The following is a 17,807-nucleotide window of genomic DNA, read 5'->3' on the forward strand; positions in this document are numbered from 1 at the left end:
GTCTCCTAGGAGGGGGAGGAGAGACTAGAAGCCCTGAGCCTGGGAGAGAAGTTAGCATGCGCAAACATAAGCAATTGAATCCCAAGGCCTTTCAGAGAGAGAATAGTGCTGAAAATCTCGGCAAAGCACAGTTGAGACTCTCCAATGCCTTTTCTGTTTCTAGCAACTGAGTAACTGACTGCACTGCATGGACTGGAGTTGACATCAGAAAAGAGAACTCCCAGCTACAAAACAAGAAATGCATGAAACATTTGGATGCTGAAGGATGTGGACCATATTAAAATGCTTGTTAGCAGGTATATTACCTTTTATGAAGCAAACCAAACTGACAGCCATTCTATTGAAATAGTTGGAAACAGAGTCCCTGGAAAGTTTTAGTTAAGCTAAATACGGTAAAGGCAAATAAATGTACCATGCATTATTGTGAATTTGCAGGGAGGTGGGAGTGGGGAGTCATTGATTGACTATATTTAGTGTTTTTATTATGATTTAAGTATTTTTAATACACAGGCATTTATATGAGCTTTCATAAAAATATTTCTGACCTTTTGTTAATTATTCTGTATTCTCCTGTAAGGTCTTCATTTCCTCAAAAGTGAATTCCCTCCCCAGAGGGGTTTTCCAAATTTGAAGGCCCACAATTAAAGAGGGTCTAATAACTGAGAAAATTCATTTATCTAAACTGTACTCATTTGGAATTTATAATAATTACATGAATTGTTTGAAATGTACTTTTGTACTAAACAAGCAATAAAGAAAATGCAAATAAAAATCTGGATGGCAAATAAGCCTAGAGAAGGCACAATTCTGTTCCTTCATTGGCAAACAATAAACATATATTGAATGAACATTATTGCTTCATCTATTATTCTTAGAGTATTTGGTAGTGGCTTCTGCTAATTTTGAATGAGCTTCTGCTATATATTAAAATGAGGTGGATCAGAACTCTACTGGTGACCTTGGCCATTAGCTTAAAGAGCTGGCTTCCTAGATGTGTGTCCTGTGCTGTAGCACTGTGCATATTTTAATGCCCTGCTGTAACTGTATAAAATTCTTAATAATTTTATATTTGGTCCTGTGTTTTATAAGTCAAGCCCAATGGAACAATGGAGCATGAGCATGAAGGGAGGATTTATGTACAGTATGGATGTTGTCCTTCCCACGTCATTCCATTTGTGTATGGCTACGTGATGCCCCAGGCACACAAAATCCAATGGACCCATGATGTGTAGGAGTTCAGGGAGACTCAAAGAGAGCAGAAGGCAAGTGTGTTCTCTCTCTGACTGAGTTGAAACAGAAGTTGTTTCAAATGCAGAAAGAAAGCAATGGCATTCTAAGGAACACAAATGGCCGGGAATCTTATCATACCCTTCTTACTTTCCTGTATTAGCCAGCCACTTATGCTGAAAATGGGGGCATGGAAGGGAAGGGAAGGATGGCCACCCATAATTCTTTTTCCCTTCAGTTCTTGACTCATCAGTAAGCCAAAAGTAGAAAGTGTGCATACAAATAATTGTTTTTCAAAAATGAAAAGAAATGTTAAATTCGCGCAGGGTTTCCACTGTTCTTGTAAGAACAAAATGCATATACACATATGAGCTACAACATACAAACTGAGTAGTTTCAGTGATTCTGCAAAACAGGTTAAATACTCTTATATTTGTGTTTTAAAAGATATTTTACAAGATAATGATAAATGGTGAAATTCATGCTAATAACTTTAATTTTCCTTTTACTTAGAATGACATTAAAAAGCAAATAAAAAATCACCATTGACAAACTGAGAAAGATTGTACAGGAAAGAAAAAAAAAAACTTTGTATTTTAGTATCTTTAACAACATTTTTTCCTCCTGTTTGAACAAGGGTCCTATATTTTAATTTTGCACTGAGCCCCAGGGTTTATGTAGCAGTATTCATCTGAGAGGAGAAAGAGTTGTCTTATTACTTTTCACTGACTTACTGTCATTCATTTGACAAGTATTCAGCATTGGCTATGTATGAGGAAGGTGCTAGGGGCTGGGAATATGGTAATGAACAAAATAGGCACGGTTTCTACCCCATTGGACCTTGTAGTCTATTTTCCTTACTTGAAATATAACTGTACTTGAAATTTTAATGTCCTCTATGTCAGATGGCGTTTTTCCTGTTGGGTCTAAATTCATGCAGTTTAGTTTCCCATTAATTTCCATGAGGAAGCCTTCTTACTTGTGTCTGAATTCCTTCTGCAGGAGCAATTTTATCACTCATGGTAAATCAGCAACTACGTGGACTTAGGAATCTGGAATGAGAATCTAGTGAGAAAGTACAGGCTAGTTGTCCAGTGCCTGAGTTTCATCAACCCTTACCTCTGGCTAAACTTGTGCCTTATCTGTTACCTGTTCCGATGTCCCCAACTAAAAACAATGAGTCTTTGGTCACACCCCTATTGAGTTTAGAGTGATGTAACCATTAAAGAGCTACACAATTTTAGAAGCCTTCTTAGCAGAAGAGTTCAAATACTCTTTCTGGGTGTGAGTATTTGTTGGGTCTCACAAGGAGACCAAGAGCTGACTTTCAATGATAGAGCAGTGTGGTTCCCAGACAATTAGGTGTGAGGGAGCGTGAAGGATGGCGGAGAAGCCTGGAGAGCCCAGGTATTCAGCACCACCTTGGGGAGTGGCTTCCTGGGGCCAACTTCTGGCTGTTCTTCCTAGCCCAGGGCCCCTACTGAGAGGGCAGGGGTTGATCTGGTCAGCAGGGCCAGTAGCCACCCCTCACATCTGAACTGCACTACAGTGTTACAAAGCCCAGTCACATACAGTTGCTCTTTTAATATGGTTAAGCAAGGCGGGTCTGGTCACTGGTCACAGCCCTTAGAAATCAGCACCAAGCTCTCTCTCCTTCATTTAGATGCAGTTCCTGGGGAGGGCAATTGTGCTGTCTTGAAGGACAGTTGTAAACACAGGACACTCAGCTTTGCCCACAGGGAAAAGGGGACTGCAGAAAACAGGGTTCCAGAAACAAGACGAAAAGCATAATATCAGGAACCCAGGCCCAGATTTCCCACTAATTAGCTTTCTGCCCTCTGTAGGTCACCTCCCATTCTAGGTCTCAGTTTCCTCATCTGTTAAATGGAAGTTAAATATGAATATTTCATATATTAACTAAGTCTCAAACACGATTTTTAAAAACCTTTTGTTTATTGTTTTCTCCATCAGTTCTTTCCAAAAATATGCCACTGTTGAGAATCAGGAACTCCTTTGTCTTCAACTCCCCACTGCATGCTGTGGTGCCTAGCACACAGTAGGTGCTCAAAATACATTTCCTGGATGAATATTTCTTTGGACAGTCTCTGTGAATGGATGTTGCTTCCTATTATCTCTTCCCAGAGGAAAGAGGCAGAAATCTGCGGTCACATAATAAGAGGAGGGGAAGCATTCTAATAGTTGATGACACAGAATACATTAAAGCAGTGCTCAGTCACCATACATTAAGTCTTTTTAATGTAGCTTTTAAACAGCTTTTCTTATTAGCCAAATGAAATACAGTAATCCTTTAACTCTCCTGTGTCAGATTATCAGCTATTTCGAGTGAAGTGTTAACATTTCTGTCACTGGCAAAAGTGAATTATGTTTTCCTTCCCAAGCTTGCATCAACATGCCCAACAAGCGGGCTGCACACGCCTCTCTAATGGGACAGTGTGAGGTGCCGGTGCTGGGTGATTATGAAGCAGCTCGACATCTGGGGGAGGGGGCATGTCAGCCACCGGGCAGCCCAAGCAGGGCCAGGCAGCCTTTGCAGAATGAGTGAATGAATGAATAGGAGTGTCATCCTGAGTGAATAACAGGGCACCTATAATCTCTCTGGCTTTGTTCTATAATTAGTCTGCACAGAAAATTCTAGATGTTGTTATCCTTTGTGTATTTCTGTGAAGGGTCGCTAATGATACAAGGGGAGACCAGTTACTTTATAAGCAAACTCCCATCCTTTAGAAATCTGGAAAATCTTTTCTGCCAGGGAAATCCAGTTGGGTAGCACAAAGGTTTCATTTTGAAAACCAACTGATCTCAATATATCAGAAAGAGATCAAATTAAGAGAAAATCTGCAATAAAAAATTTTAATTTTTTTAGCAGGTGTTAAAAACAAAACAACAGGCTCAAAAGAGAGCTGCTTATGCTAAGCCTCACATCATCAAACTGAGATTTAATTACAGTTTCAGCTCTTCCAGAAATGGAGTCTTTAGCCGATCAGCCAGCCGGGAATCACCTGCCCAGCATTATTCAGGCGAGCTGCCCCATAGACTGGGCCGGCCTTCCCCGGGAAGTAACCAATCCACTTTTTTTTGTCTAGTCTAACTTCCTTGTTCCTGCCTCTTTCTCCTGTAGAAGTCTTTCATTTTGTACAGCTACTCAGAGATCCTTTCTATCTGTTAGATTGGATCTGTCTGATTCATGAAGCCAATAAGATATTTAAAATATCCTCAGCTGAATTTTGTTATCTAACACAGGTGAATGTGATCTGACCATGGAGCACGCTCCTTGTCGCCTTTCTTCTCATTCGGAGTCTCAGTTAGCTCTCCTCCTCTCTGCCATCCAGTGAGACATGCTGCTACACACCATGTCCTCCACTGCTTAGAAGGATCTCCCCATCTGTCTACCTGGAGGACTTCCACTTGTCTCTATAACAATGCAGAAATGTGACCTCTTCCCTGCCCCCTAGTACTTTGTACCTACCTCCACCAGCACTTTCAAGCCTCACTCTTTGAATACAATCTTGTCTCTTCCATTAGATGGTGAGTTTCTTGAGATCAGAAATCATATTTTACTTTTTGAATTTCAAGTGCATTGGTATATATTAGAAACCCAATAAATGTTTGTTGAATCATTTATAACAATAAGCATTACTTATAGTATCTGAATAATACACGCCACAACAGTAGAACGTATACTGCTCACAAAAATTAGAGGATCAGGAAACATGCAGATACTCCAGTACTTTCAGCCTTTTGTATAGTGCATTTTCACCAATGAAATAAAAGTTGATTTTGCATCTCATTTGCATAATCAAACAACTTTCTTTGATTTGTTTGCTTTTCTGTTTTTTGTTTGTGTGTGTGTATTTTTCTGAAATGAGAAGCAGGGAGGCAGAGAGACAGACTACCGCATGTGCCCAATGGGGATCCACCTGGCATGCTCACCAGGCGGTGATGCTCTGCTCATGTGGGGTGTTGCTCTGTTGCAACCAGAGCCATAATAGCACCTGAGGCGAAGGCCATGGAGCCATCCTCAGTGCCCGGGCCAACTTTGCACCAACAGAGCTTTGGCTGTGGGAGGGGAGGAGAGAGCAAGAGAGAAAGGAGAGGGGGAAGGGTGGAGAAGCAAATGGCTTCTTCTCCTGTGTGCCCTGGCCAAGAACCGGACGCGGGACTTCCAGGTACTGGGCTGATGCTGTAGCACTGAACCAACCGGCCTGACCAGGGCTGTTGTTTGCTTCTCTAATGTTCTTGTTTAATAAAAAAATCAAATGCTTCTTTTTTTATCATTTCATATTCATTTTGAAATATCCTCTAATTTTTGTGAGCAGTATATTGTTACTTTTATTTTAAAGATAAGATACAGGGCCAGAGCTCTTAGATAATTTGCCCAAAGGAACAAGCCATGAATAGAATATCCTACATTCAAAATCAGTGCCTCTGACTCCCAAGTCTCAGCTCCTTGTGTTGCCCAATGCTCTGTCTTCTAATAACTAAGATTTTATAGACAGCTATGTCATAATCATGTTTTTATATGTGAATTCTCACTAAATCCTAACAACTGCCTTATGAAGGCTACCTTATCTTCCTTTTATAGGTGAAAAAACAAAAGCTTAGAGTGGTTTAGTAAAGTCTCTGAAGTACATAGCAATGTTGTAACTGCAGAACCAGCTCAAACTAGTCCTATTCTATTTCTAATAAAACCGAGAACCAAAGTTTAAACCTTGGATACACCACTCAGAAGTTATACTTATGAATTCTTAATTGCTCCCCCTGATGGAATTAAAAGACAAGGACATGATGGAACCTGAGCAATGGAACCCTTTCCAAAGTCTAAGAAGATCTGGATCTGAAACCCCTTAAAATCCCACCACCCTGGACTGGTGAGATAGAGTTGAGCTTTATCTCCTGTCTCCTTGCTGGCCAATCTACAAGTAAAAGCTCTTTCTTTTCTTAAAACCTGATTCCATAGTATTGGCTTCTATGAACAGCCCTTGCTTGGTAACAGGGTCACATCTAAATCCAGGTCTTCTGACTTCCAAATCCAGAATATGACAAAGGAATCGTGTGAAGGAATTGTGAAGAGGTGTGTCTGCAGCTGGTGAAGAAGCCCCGGCGCTTAAAATCCTGCAGGCTCAGTCCCTCGGCATCCACAGGGAGCACGGCTGAAGGTCGATGATGAAGGTGCCTCAGTTCAGACCTGTACTGAGCAAACAGAGACTACTTTACCCTCCTGCCCTGGAGGCGGCCCTCCTTCTCCTGGCCCAGTGCCCTCCTAGCCACCTAGGCTACTTTCAACTCAGAAGACTTTATCAGCCAGCCGATGTCTACATGTAATTCCACCCCACCCCATTCCAATCTAATCAGTGACATCAGCTCCTTGACAGGGAAAATAATCAAGCTTAAAGCCAAAGATCTAACTTTGTTCTTTCTTTCCCTCCTTCCCTCTCTTTCCTCCTTTCTTCTTTACTTTCTTTCCCCTGACCCTGTAACGTGTATTGTGGCATGCCAGCTACTATCCTTCCTTTTAAGGACTTGGAGGTCCCTGTCTCCCTGGGACAGTCAGTACTATCCAAAGGCAACACGACGCTGTTTTCTGACAAGACATTAAACCTCTCCCCAACCCTAGACCATTCTGCTCCCATCAGCTGGGTTGTATGTTCCTTCCCTGAACATTACTTAATGAACCCAAACTGGGATGGGAGCCTAACCACTAATGCAAACAGTTGGGTCTTCTGCCTATGCTAAACTCTAGGTGAGGTTAGCCCTCCTTGGTAACAAAACGGAGCAGGAAGGGGATTGATGCAGCTAATAGACAAAAGCCACTGCAGAGCAGGGCTCTGCCATGCAGAGGTGGCCATGAGCAGGGGCTATGCTGGGGAAGCCATGTAGCTCACAAAACATCAGGCTTGCTTTTACTACAACCCCAGAAATTCCTGAGGTTGTAGGTTCTGTAAATACTAATTTTTGAAATAATTCAAGACTATTTCCCTTGTCATTTTTTCCTTTATTCACTGTACAAACCAAATTCTTCTCCAGACCCTTTCCTAAATTGGACCTAACCCTACACCCTTAATTTCTGTTTGCTGTATTTATTGTACAAAAGGCTTTCCTCGTATGACTGCACTGATATAGGGGATTCACCACTACCACCACCACATGTACCTGACAGCTCCATTTTGGATACCAGCTCTGCCCTTGACCCCTCGGCCCCAGTGATCCATGCACTGCTATATGTGCCTCGTTCCTTGTCTGTTGTACCTGCTGCCTCCTGTTAATTGAGTATATGATTGAATAATATGACTTAGCATGTCATATTTATATGGATTAAATTAATGCATGTTCCTCCATCAACAATAGGGATTTAGCACTGATCAATCATAGTATTAGTATTAGTAATATTAGTTGTTATTAATAGCAATAATTAATATTAAGGTTATTATTGCAAATAAAATATTAATATTAGTATTGCTAATAAATTAGCATCAGTATATTAGTATTGATATTGCTAATAAAATTACTGTTATTTATGATATCCTTCCCATGGCCAAACCTGTGCTAAGTGCTTTATGAGTGTTATCTTAATTAATTCATTACAAAAAAATCCCTTGTGGTAGAAATAGTTTTTATTATTTTCATTCCACAGATGAGGTTTAATAAGTTTGAGTAACTTATCCAAAGTTATGTCAGTTATAATTATTTATGCCTGGCTTCATATCTAGATCCTTATGACTCAAAGCTCATGCTGTTTAGCTTAACCCCTAATTTACTCTACTGTAGAAATGAACAGTGGTCAAAACACTTGGGTTCTGAGTAGCAGGCATTAGACATTAACCTTCATTTTAGAGAAGTTGCCATCTTCCAGATTCTAGCTTTGTGCCTCTGTGGTCTGCCTTCCTGGAAAGGGGAAAGGACAGTGCTCAGAACTTTTGCTCCTGTTAAGTAAAGCCATGCTTGTGTTTTTCTAAAATTAAAAAAGGTACCCTTATATAATAATTGAGAAAAATCCAGCTGAATCGAAGGTATATTTTGTCTCAGAGAGTGATATAGCGGAGAGAGTGGAATTAGAAAACCTGGGGCCATTTCTCAGCTCGGTCACTGAGAAATTCTGTGATCTTAACCTTTCTGACCTCAATTTTCTCATCTTTAGAAGAGGGAGAATGTCACCCGTATTCCAGAACACTCATGACAGTGGAATGAGACCACATATGGGAAAGGGCCGGCACAGTGCTGGCATGTAGTGGATACTCATGCTGGTGGGGTCTGAATCTGAATTTTTTTCAAATTTCCTGGGATATCCACGTAAGAACAAGTTAAATCAGAAATCAGATCCAGATCTCTTTACATGCCCTTCCTTTAGCCTCCTAAGTGAATAGAAATACACATTTATCAGCATTCTTTTTACTCCTGTTTGTATTACATGTATATTACAAGGTATGTGGTAAAAAATATTACCTTTCCCATCCTTATCCTTTGGGTCAACTCCTTGCATTAACCTCCATTTGAAGTAAACAGGAAGCTAAATAAGGATAGAAAATATAAAGTTCAACAAACTAAAATTGGGAACCAAAATCTAGCTTTATTGATACCTACAGAAAATTCCTGGGGTTTTCACAGCAGTTCTCCGGTGCTTGCTTCATCACAAGAATGCATGCAAACCCTCTGACCTTCTGATCAATTGTTTGTCTATCATCTAACATCTTCTGTTAAGCGAAGAAAAGGTATCCCTAAGAGTAGTTATTAATTATTAACATGTATTAATAATACATTACATGACCCTTTCACTAGAGTGCTGGCTTTTGATTATAATCAAGTTTCAAAAATTGCAGTCAGTTTGAATAGGGTGATTTGAATAGGCATGGCATTTTTCTATAAATTATTGCAATCTGGATCAGTTTATCCCATTGACCCTCTGGTCAATTCCCCAGGAAGGGAAAGACTTGTAGCAGAGATTTGATATTTTCATTCATTCCAATTCTATCCTATCAGTTTCTTCTTTTTTTTTCCCTGGAAACAGCAACCATATCTTGCTGGGAGATCTGCCTGAGCTCAGCTGATATGGATCAAAGTAAACTGATTCATCCTCTGTCCCCAGGACATATGACCCAGGCGTAGCCAATCTAAGAGCCTCATTCCTTTGGTTCAGGGACAGGCATGTGACCCAATCAGAAACAATCAAAACTAATCTCAAGACTTTTCCCCCAGGCTCATCTTAATATGTGTGTGTATTTGGGGGCAAGAGGTAGGCACACAGTTGTTTGGATCCAGGTTAGCAGGTTTGAGAGAGGCACATTTTCCATTAGGTGCGCGATCCCTGGACCTTAAAGCCATGAAGAATTATTTCCAGAAAGAGCTTTGTTACCTTTATGGAGGACTTTAATTTGTGCTAGACACTGCGTTAAGCACATTGTAGAGATTATCTCATTTAATTTTCACAATTACTCCATAAGGTAGATTGTATTATTATTATTCACATATTGCACATTAAGCAACTTAGCTAAAGTCACACAGAGAGGAATTGAGTCAGGATGCAAACCTAGGTTAGTCCTTCTCTAGCTCTAAATCTCCACAAATTGGTCCCATCAATCTAACTAACAATTCACAAAAGGCTCTCAAATTCCCTATGAGATGGATTTGTTAAACCAAGTTTATGTTGATAAGAAGGGGAAATATTCATCACTTTGATCACTATAATGGAAATATTTTGATTATTGTACTCTCCCAATGGGCATTTTCTTTAAAAAAAATTTTAAGATTTTATTTATTCATTTTAGAGAAGAGAGAGAGAGAGAAGAAAGAAGAAGCAGGAAGCATCAACTCACATATGTGCCTTGACCAGGCAACCTCAGCATTCCAGGTCAACACTTTATCCACTGTGCCACCACAGGCCAGGCCACAGTGGGCATTTTTAAAGAGACAGATATGCAAATGAACGCCTGTATTCTTTTCCCTTCTAACTGGCTTATTCATGTGGAATTTAAGCCATGATGACTTCCCAATAGTCATAGGAAACCTAATGTTATGGGTTGTACTTCCCTTAACTGACAAAAAAACAAAAAAACTTTAGAGTCAAAAAATAATTAGAAATTACTGTAAGAGGTGACTATGAATTTAGAAACATAGAATTGAAAAAAAAAAGTGATGGCTAATTTCTCATGACATGAATGGACCTGTAAAATATGCATTTATTTTCCCATCCTACCTTGCTAGAAGCTGGTTTTTCAGTTTGTATAATAGTTAAAACTTCTGGAAGAGCAGAGGTAGTCATTGCAAACAGCTGTAAAGTATTACTCATCTTGCTGATCAAAATGACTTCCTGGTAAATAAAGCATGAAAAAAGCTTTTCCACCCACAGAGAAGTGAAGAGTAAATGATATATAGACTCCACCATGAAGGGATTCAACAGATTGCATTTTTCTATGACTATGGTTTTATGAAGCTACTGTCACTTTCAAAAATGACTTAGAAACTCAGCTATGTTGAGGAAAAAGGACTTGGGTAATAGCATTAATATGGCAGTAGGAATCCTGAGATGAACTTGAAGTGTCAAAGCTTCTTTTCTTAGACTTTGCAACTCCATGAAAGTAAAGTGCAATGTGGCCTTATGTGTGCTTGTTTTGGACAACACCTTGTTTATAGTCCCCTTCTGAGATGTTGTATCCAAGGAACATTAGCTAAACATCCATGTCTTGAACTCCCTATCATAGATTTGAAGGTTCAAGGAAATATGATGGTGATAGCATTGCTAATAGGGATGATACTACAGGGAGCATCCAACTCAGTTTCAGATCTTTTATGTAAGAACAACCTGAAACTGGAGTCACAGAGCTCACTTCTGACATCAGTCCAGATATTTGCCCAAATGGCACTGCCTGCTCTTTGTGGTGCTTTCAGAGTAGGGAATTCTCTGGGCTGTGTACACCACATTGTATAAGCTAAAATTCTCCCCTCCACACTGTTCTGGATCTTGTTTCCTATCTATCTTCTTCTCTTAAATTGAGACTCACATACAACTTTCTATGAAGACTGTTCAGTAGCAACTTGACTCTTTAAACCTGACCAGCTCTACTCTCATAAATCATGTCAAACCCATCCTCACAGTGGGTTCAACCCCATGCAGAGCACTTCCTCTCACTGTGCCTCCCACTTTCTGCACCCCTCAACTCCACGCGCCAGCCTCAGGTCTTTCTATACACTACCTATTTGGGGCACTCCATTTTTATTCAACCATGGTACCTTTTCCTGGAAATTTGTCAAGTGGTTTAAGCATGACATTCTTTTTTTTTTTTTTTACGATGATGTCATCTCACAATTAACAGACCCAAAGTAAGACTGTCTATCTTCCTGTCCAAGTCAGCTCCTCCTTTCAATGGCACTGTTCTGTCAGTGCCACTACTATTTCCCTGGTTGTGTAAGGAAAAGACAACAACCCCTGGCACAATAAGTGTGTAGGTGTTCAATCAATATTTGTTGAATAAGTGGATGAATGAATTTTCACACCCTGTGACTGGGCTGACCATAACACAGGTGTAAGTGTTATTATTTGCTTAAAAGAAAGTGACTCAGAGTTTATTCCAAGATTGAAAACATTCCTTAAGACAGACTCAGGTTATGTATTACAGAATTACTACACTTGTGGAATCTACCTATTTAATATTAAAAATATTTAGTGCCTTGTATGTAAGATTTTGCCATCAGGAATCTGAACATCATCAACTCTGAAGGGCTCATTCTACCATCTTAACGATGAATCCAAACCCTAGAACACAAACTTGTGTCTGTGGAGCTCCAAGCTATGAACAATGTCAGCTCCAGGTGACTTCTATCAACCCCAGTGATATGACAGCACAGAAGCAAAGCCATGCTAATGCTTCTGTAACACAGAGAAGGGGCAAATGTCATTATTTACCCAAAGCCTTTTAGAGAGTTGTAAGGTGAAAACACTCCTGTTTTCACTGAACAGTTCTATACTCCAAATATGTGGCGTTTCCCCCACAATTTAACATTTCTCCAACACCCGCTAGGTGTCCCACAATGCAACTCACTACTGACACTACCTACCTGGAGTTATACTCAGATCCCACAGATTAACGGCTCAGTCCCACAAGACTGCTCCACTTCAGCTGCCAGTCAGAAGTCCCAGGTTGTCATCTGCTTCTGACCGACCAGCTATGAATCAGAGTTTCCATGACCCCACCCCAAGTTTAATAATTTGCTAGAACAGCTCACAGAACTCAGAAAAACACATATGTTTACCGGTTTCTTACATAATAAAGGATATGATAAAGAATGTAGATGAACAGCCAGATGCAGAAATACTTAGAGTGAAATCCTGAATTTAAGAAGGTCCTGAGTATTGAAGCTTCTGTTCTCATGAAATTGGGGTAAGCCACTCTCCTGGTACACAGATGTGTTCCCCAACCTGGAAACTCTATGAACCCCACAGTCCAGAGGTTTTTATGAAGCTTCATCACATAGTCATAATCAATTGATTATTAATTAATCTCCAGCCCTTCTCCCCTTCTCGCAGGATGGGGGTGGAGATGAGCTGAGTTCCAAGCTTCTAATCATGATCTGGTGTTTCTGGTGACCAGTACCCATCCTGAAACTATGAAGGATCACACTAAGAGTCATCTTTTTAGAATGACTATACCTTTAGCTCATTAGGAAAGCTATGCCTATTACCCAGAAAATTCTAAGGAATTCTGGAACTCGGTGTCAGGAGCCAAGGTCAGAGACTAAATATTATGACAAAAGATGCTCTTAGCACCTTCACCACGTAGGAAATTACAAAGAGTTTAGGACTCCTGGCCAGGAACTAGAGACAAAGACCAAAATATATATTTCTTATTATATCACAATATCACGGGTGTGGTTGCCTGTGTTCAGGTTAAGGAGATGTGACTGAGTTTAGGGGGTATCCACTTCTCTCCAGTTTAAGGAGCAGGACATATGGGAGTTAGATTTATACTCTGTTAGTGACTCTCTGCACAAGCCTCTAATTTCTTTTTAGGGTTGACAGCACCCGCTGCAGAGAGCTGGAGTCTCACAGGAAGAGCTGACTTCCCCTCCTGCTCCGCAACAGACACCCCCATGTTGTAAAGGAAGTCACCCTCCGCTAGACAGCCACATGCTTCTGGAGCCACAAGCCAATGGCTTGTCTAAGTCATTCCAAATATGGGTGTGAGTATTCCTTGTCTTGTGGGACTGTTCCATATATTCAAGCTGGTTTATCATCTCTGGACCTCACCCAGTAAATGCCAGTACCCTCCTCTCCAGTCATTATAACAACAATAAAAAAGAATTCTCCACACATTTGCTGATGTTGTGGTCTTGTTCCTCTCACCAATGAGCAGTTTGGTCATAGACCAGTGATGTAGTTCTAATCAACAGGACCTAAAGGGGGGCATTGTTAGTAGACATCTGAGAAAGTTTTCCTTCTCTGATTAAAAAAGAAATACAGAAAGAAATAGCCCCTTTCTTTTTGCTGGTCATGATCATGCCTGGACACGATGCCTGGAGGTCCTGTGGCCGCCTTCCAGTCACAAAAGGAGGAAGTCTGAAGGGTCAGGGAAACACACGGGAGACGGCGGAACAGAAAGGTGGAAAGAGCATGGTTGTTAATGATGCTACTGGGCCTCTAAATCACCAACTCTGGGATGTCCCTGCCTTGGAACTTCCGTAAAGTAATAGATGTTCCTTATGGTTTAATGCAAATGAGTTAGAGTCTTGTCTTACTTGTAGTCAAAGGCCTAGTCTAGCCCTTGCTCTGGCTGTTAGGGACAGGGTGAGGCTATGGGAAGCTCTTTCATACCCTGCAAAAGGGGAGGACAGGGGAAGGCCAGGGAGCCCGAAGCCCTCTGGCAAGGAGGAGGACAGGAGGGTAGAGTGCCTGCCAGTATACTGGTCCAAACTGGAGATGAAAGGAGTTCCCACTTGTCCTCCCTCAGCCTTTCCCCTGCATTTAAGAAAATCAGGACAAAAGACTATGAAGGGGGTGGGGGAGAGCTGCTGGCCACAGATAACTTCTATCTCTTCTTTTGAAATTTTAAAGGTAAAATTTTCTGTTTGGAACTGATTTTTTTTTTCCTTTTTCCTTTAGGTTTCTTTCCAAATAATAAGATTTGGCCAAGAATGAAGCATTTTCTCTTTCTTGAGCAGTGGCACACTGACACTGCAGAAAGCAGGCTGTGAGGGGCACTTTTGTTTTAATTCTTCATCCCATGTATATTTCAGAGATCTTTAAAAGCTTTAATAACCTACCTAGTTATGTTCAGTTTGATAAACTTAATTCTAAGAAGAATGTAAAGAAGCTTATAAAAAATTCAGAGGTATCAGAGAGGCAAAATCTATTAACATGGAATAAAAGTCACATGTAATAAATAGAGACAGTAACTCAGAAACTCCCTTGCTTTGGCTCTATACTCTAAGAAATTCTTATGGTACAAAGGACTATGTGAGAACATGAAAAAAAAAAAAGTTCATAGTGCCGTTGTTTGGAAAGGGGGAAAAATCGGAAATAATATAAATATTCCTTATTGAAGAAATAAATAAAGTGTTATATTTATATGATAGATTACTATACAGCATCTGAAAGGGATGAGTTAGATCTACAATATATCCATCAACATGAGTAGATCTGTTTGAGTAGATTTGAGTAGATCTCAAACCACATTACATGCAAAATCCTAGCTGCATGTACAGTGTACCCTTTATATAAAAGTTTGTCACACAAAGGTATTTTTTATAAATGCACATACTTGTGCACCAAAGTATAAAAAACAGACTCTAAAAGTCATCTTAGTGATTGGCCCTAAGGGCACTGAAGAAGAGTAGGACTGGGGTCATTGGAATGGGATGTTAGTTAAGTGGTGATGCTTTATTTCTTTAAAAATGATTACCAAAAACAGCAAAACATTAACAGATGTTAATTGTAAGAACTGGGAATATAGTTGCTTATATTCTTCTTTTCTGTCTTTATATTTTTTAAATTTATTAAAAGAAAAAGCATAGAAATAACCCTTTGAGTACTGAGTTATTTTCATTTTCGCTGACCCCTGGGAGTAAGTTTATTTTTCAAAAAATGAAATTAGTTCCAGTTACAGTTTTATTAACTTAAAATCATGTTTGTCTGATAACCAATTTATAGAAACAAGAAGAACATACATTTGCATTTTTTTAATGTTGCCTTACACATTTTTTAAATAAATTGATTGTACTGTGGATGGTCAGGAGGTACAAGGACATACATGAATGTTTGTACTACTCAAAGGGTTAAAGAGAAACATTTATTAAATTATAAACAAAACAGTAAGCTGTTGAAAACAAGAAAATCTACTTCTGAGCATCCTTGCTTCCTAGCAACCAAAACGATCAAGGAAGGAAATGAAAGGGATTAAACTGTCTCCAATGTCTATCATATCATTTGGAGAAACAAAACTCACCACAGGTCTCAACTTGGGTGAAGGGAATTTGCCACAAAGAGTTTAATATAAAGGTCCCGGAATGGCACGGTGGGCAAGGTCTTTGCTAGTAGTGTGCAAGGATGTTTTTCTGGTGCTGTAGGTGTTTTGACTCAGGTTTCAGTGAGTAATCTGGACATGCTGTGAAATTATAATTCTATATAAAAAATTTCAGCTTAAGGGCTAAAGTGATGCAACCCAAATCAGTGGCTTTCTTCTCATCTGGTTTAAACATAAATCTCAGAGAATGTGGAGGAATGAATGCCAGATATATCCTCAGTTCTCAACCACTCTCTTCACATGACAGATAACATCACATGCAAGACACCCTTCTGAGGGAATGCTCGGTATTACCCACAGTTCCTACACCAGAAAGCACATCACAGTCCCAGGGAATGAAAATTATATTCTCAGAAAGTTGTGCAAGTATGAATATAAATCATTCACAAGCATCACTCATTTCATTATTAGTAATAATAATCTATTTGTGAAATTCTTTCCTTTGATTGAGATAAAAATTTGATTTGATGCCATGATTGAAACTCTTAAGCCAAAGTTCTCCATTATCTGTTGTTCTCAGCCAAGCTTTTGAGAGGTACTCACTAGGCAATGCAGAAACACTGGTCACGCAGATGGTTGACATCTCTGTTTCTTTCTGTCTTTCGGACTAGAGCAAAAGAAGAGGAACTGTTCTTGAGAGAAGCACTACAGCTGCCATGACCAGCGAGGAGGTAGAACTTGTTTCTATGCTTAGCAGGTGGTTTTAAGATCATTGTACTTGAGAAGAAAGAGCACCAGCCAGCAGTGAAGAGAGCTGGCCCCAGCTGCTTCCTGCCTCTAACTTCCTGAATAACTTCAGGCCAGTCACCTCAGTGACTATTCTGCATGTCCTTCTTTGAAAACTTTGAGAATCACACCAGACAATGACCACTAAGATTCCTTCCAGCTGTCCTATCTAGAATGCCAGGATACCCAATGGTGTTAAAAGTACAGGCTACATAATTTGTGGGTCCAAGTGCACAATGTAAACGTGAGGTCTCTTGTTCAAAAGTTATTAAGAATTTCAAGTTGCAACAGCAGAGCATTAAGATAAGTGCAGGGCCCTTCAGATCTCAGGGCCCTCTGTGACTGCACAGGTCTCAAGCTTCTGAAGCCAGCCCAGGTGTCAGCCTCACACAGTGGAGCTGGCATGTCACTCAAGAGAAGGTTACCCTCTCCAGGACTCTTCTCCAGTGCTCAGTTCTGAAGGACTATCCTACATTTCAGTCTTCTACACTTGGCTCTCCAACCCAGGCAAAGGCTAGTGGTGTCACGTTGCATAACAGCTTGTGTCAGGAAGTTCAGCAGACAAACCTGCTGAAGATGGTCAAGTAGCAGGTGGGTGACTGTTGTTCCCTTCTGCTGAAGCCACAGCCACTGGGGCCAGCATGACCCCAAGGGGGCTTGGGCCTTGAACATGCGAGAGTAGACTGCATTGTCAACAGCTGAAAACTACACTTGGGGACTCAGTGCATCTTCTCAAGTCCCAGCACTCATGGAGAGTGCTCTTTATTCTATACACACCCCCAGTGCCAGTGAGGACCATGGGCCAGCCTTGTACCAGTGCATGTGGCGTGGAAGGGTCCTCCATGGAGGCCCCATCAGCCACCACCAAGTGCTCCCTGTCAGAGGAATCAGCTTAACTAATTTTTTGACATGTGGCAGGATGTTATCAGCAGACTAGATGAATCTACATTTGGTGTTTCCCATAATGAAGTTCTTTGTGTCAGGTAACATTAAAAGAGAGTGATGAAGAAAGACCTCTTGTGAACCACTTTGCAATAGCCTGAGAGTACAGTGTTCAAATCACTTCCATTACTGCATTTGTAGAAATCAGGGCGGCTTTGTGAAAGAGGACACAAGGCTGGAAGCCAGGGGACTGAGGACCATTGAATGGCCAAAGATAAGTCATTTGTCCTGCCTTGTTTCTGTTTCCCCATTGAAAAATGGCTGTACCATACAAGCTTAAAGGAGATACTGTGGCCATAGAATGAGGCAACAGATAAAGTGTACATTTAAGAATAAAATTTCTCTGCAACTATTGGTATAACCAGGGTTTCTTAAGACCCCATA

This window comes from Saccopteryx leptura, chromosome 3 (genome assembly GCF_036850995.1).
Source record: "Saccopteryx leptura isolate mSacLep1 chromosome 3, mSacLep1_pri_phased_curated, whole genome shotgun sequence".
NCBI lineage: Eukaryota > Metazoa > Chordata > Mammalia > Chiroptera > Emballonuridae > Saccopteryx > Saccopteryx leptura.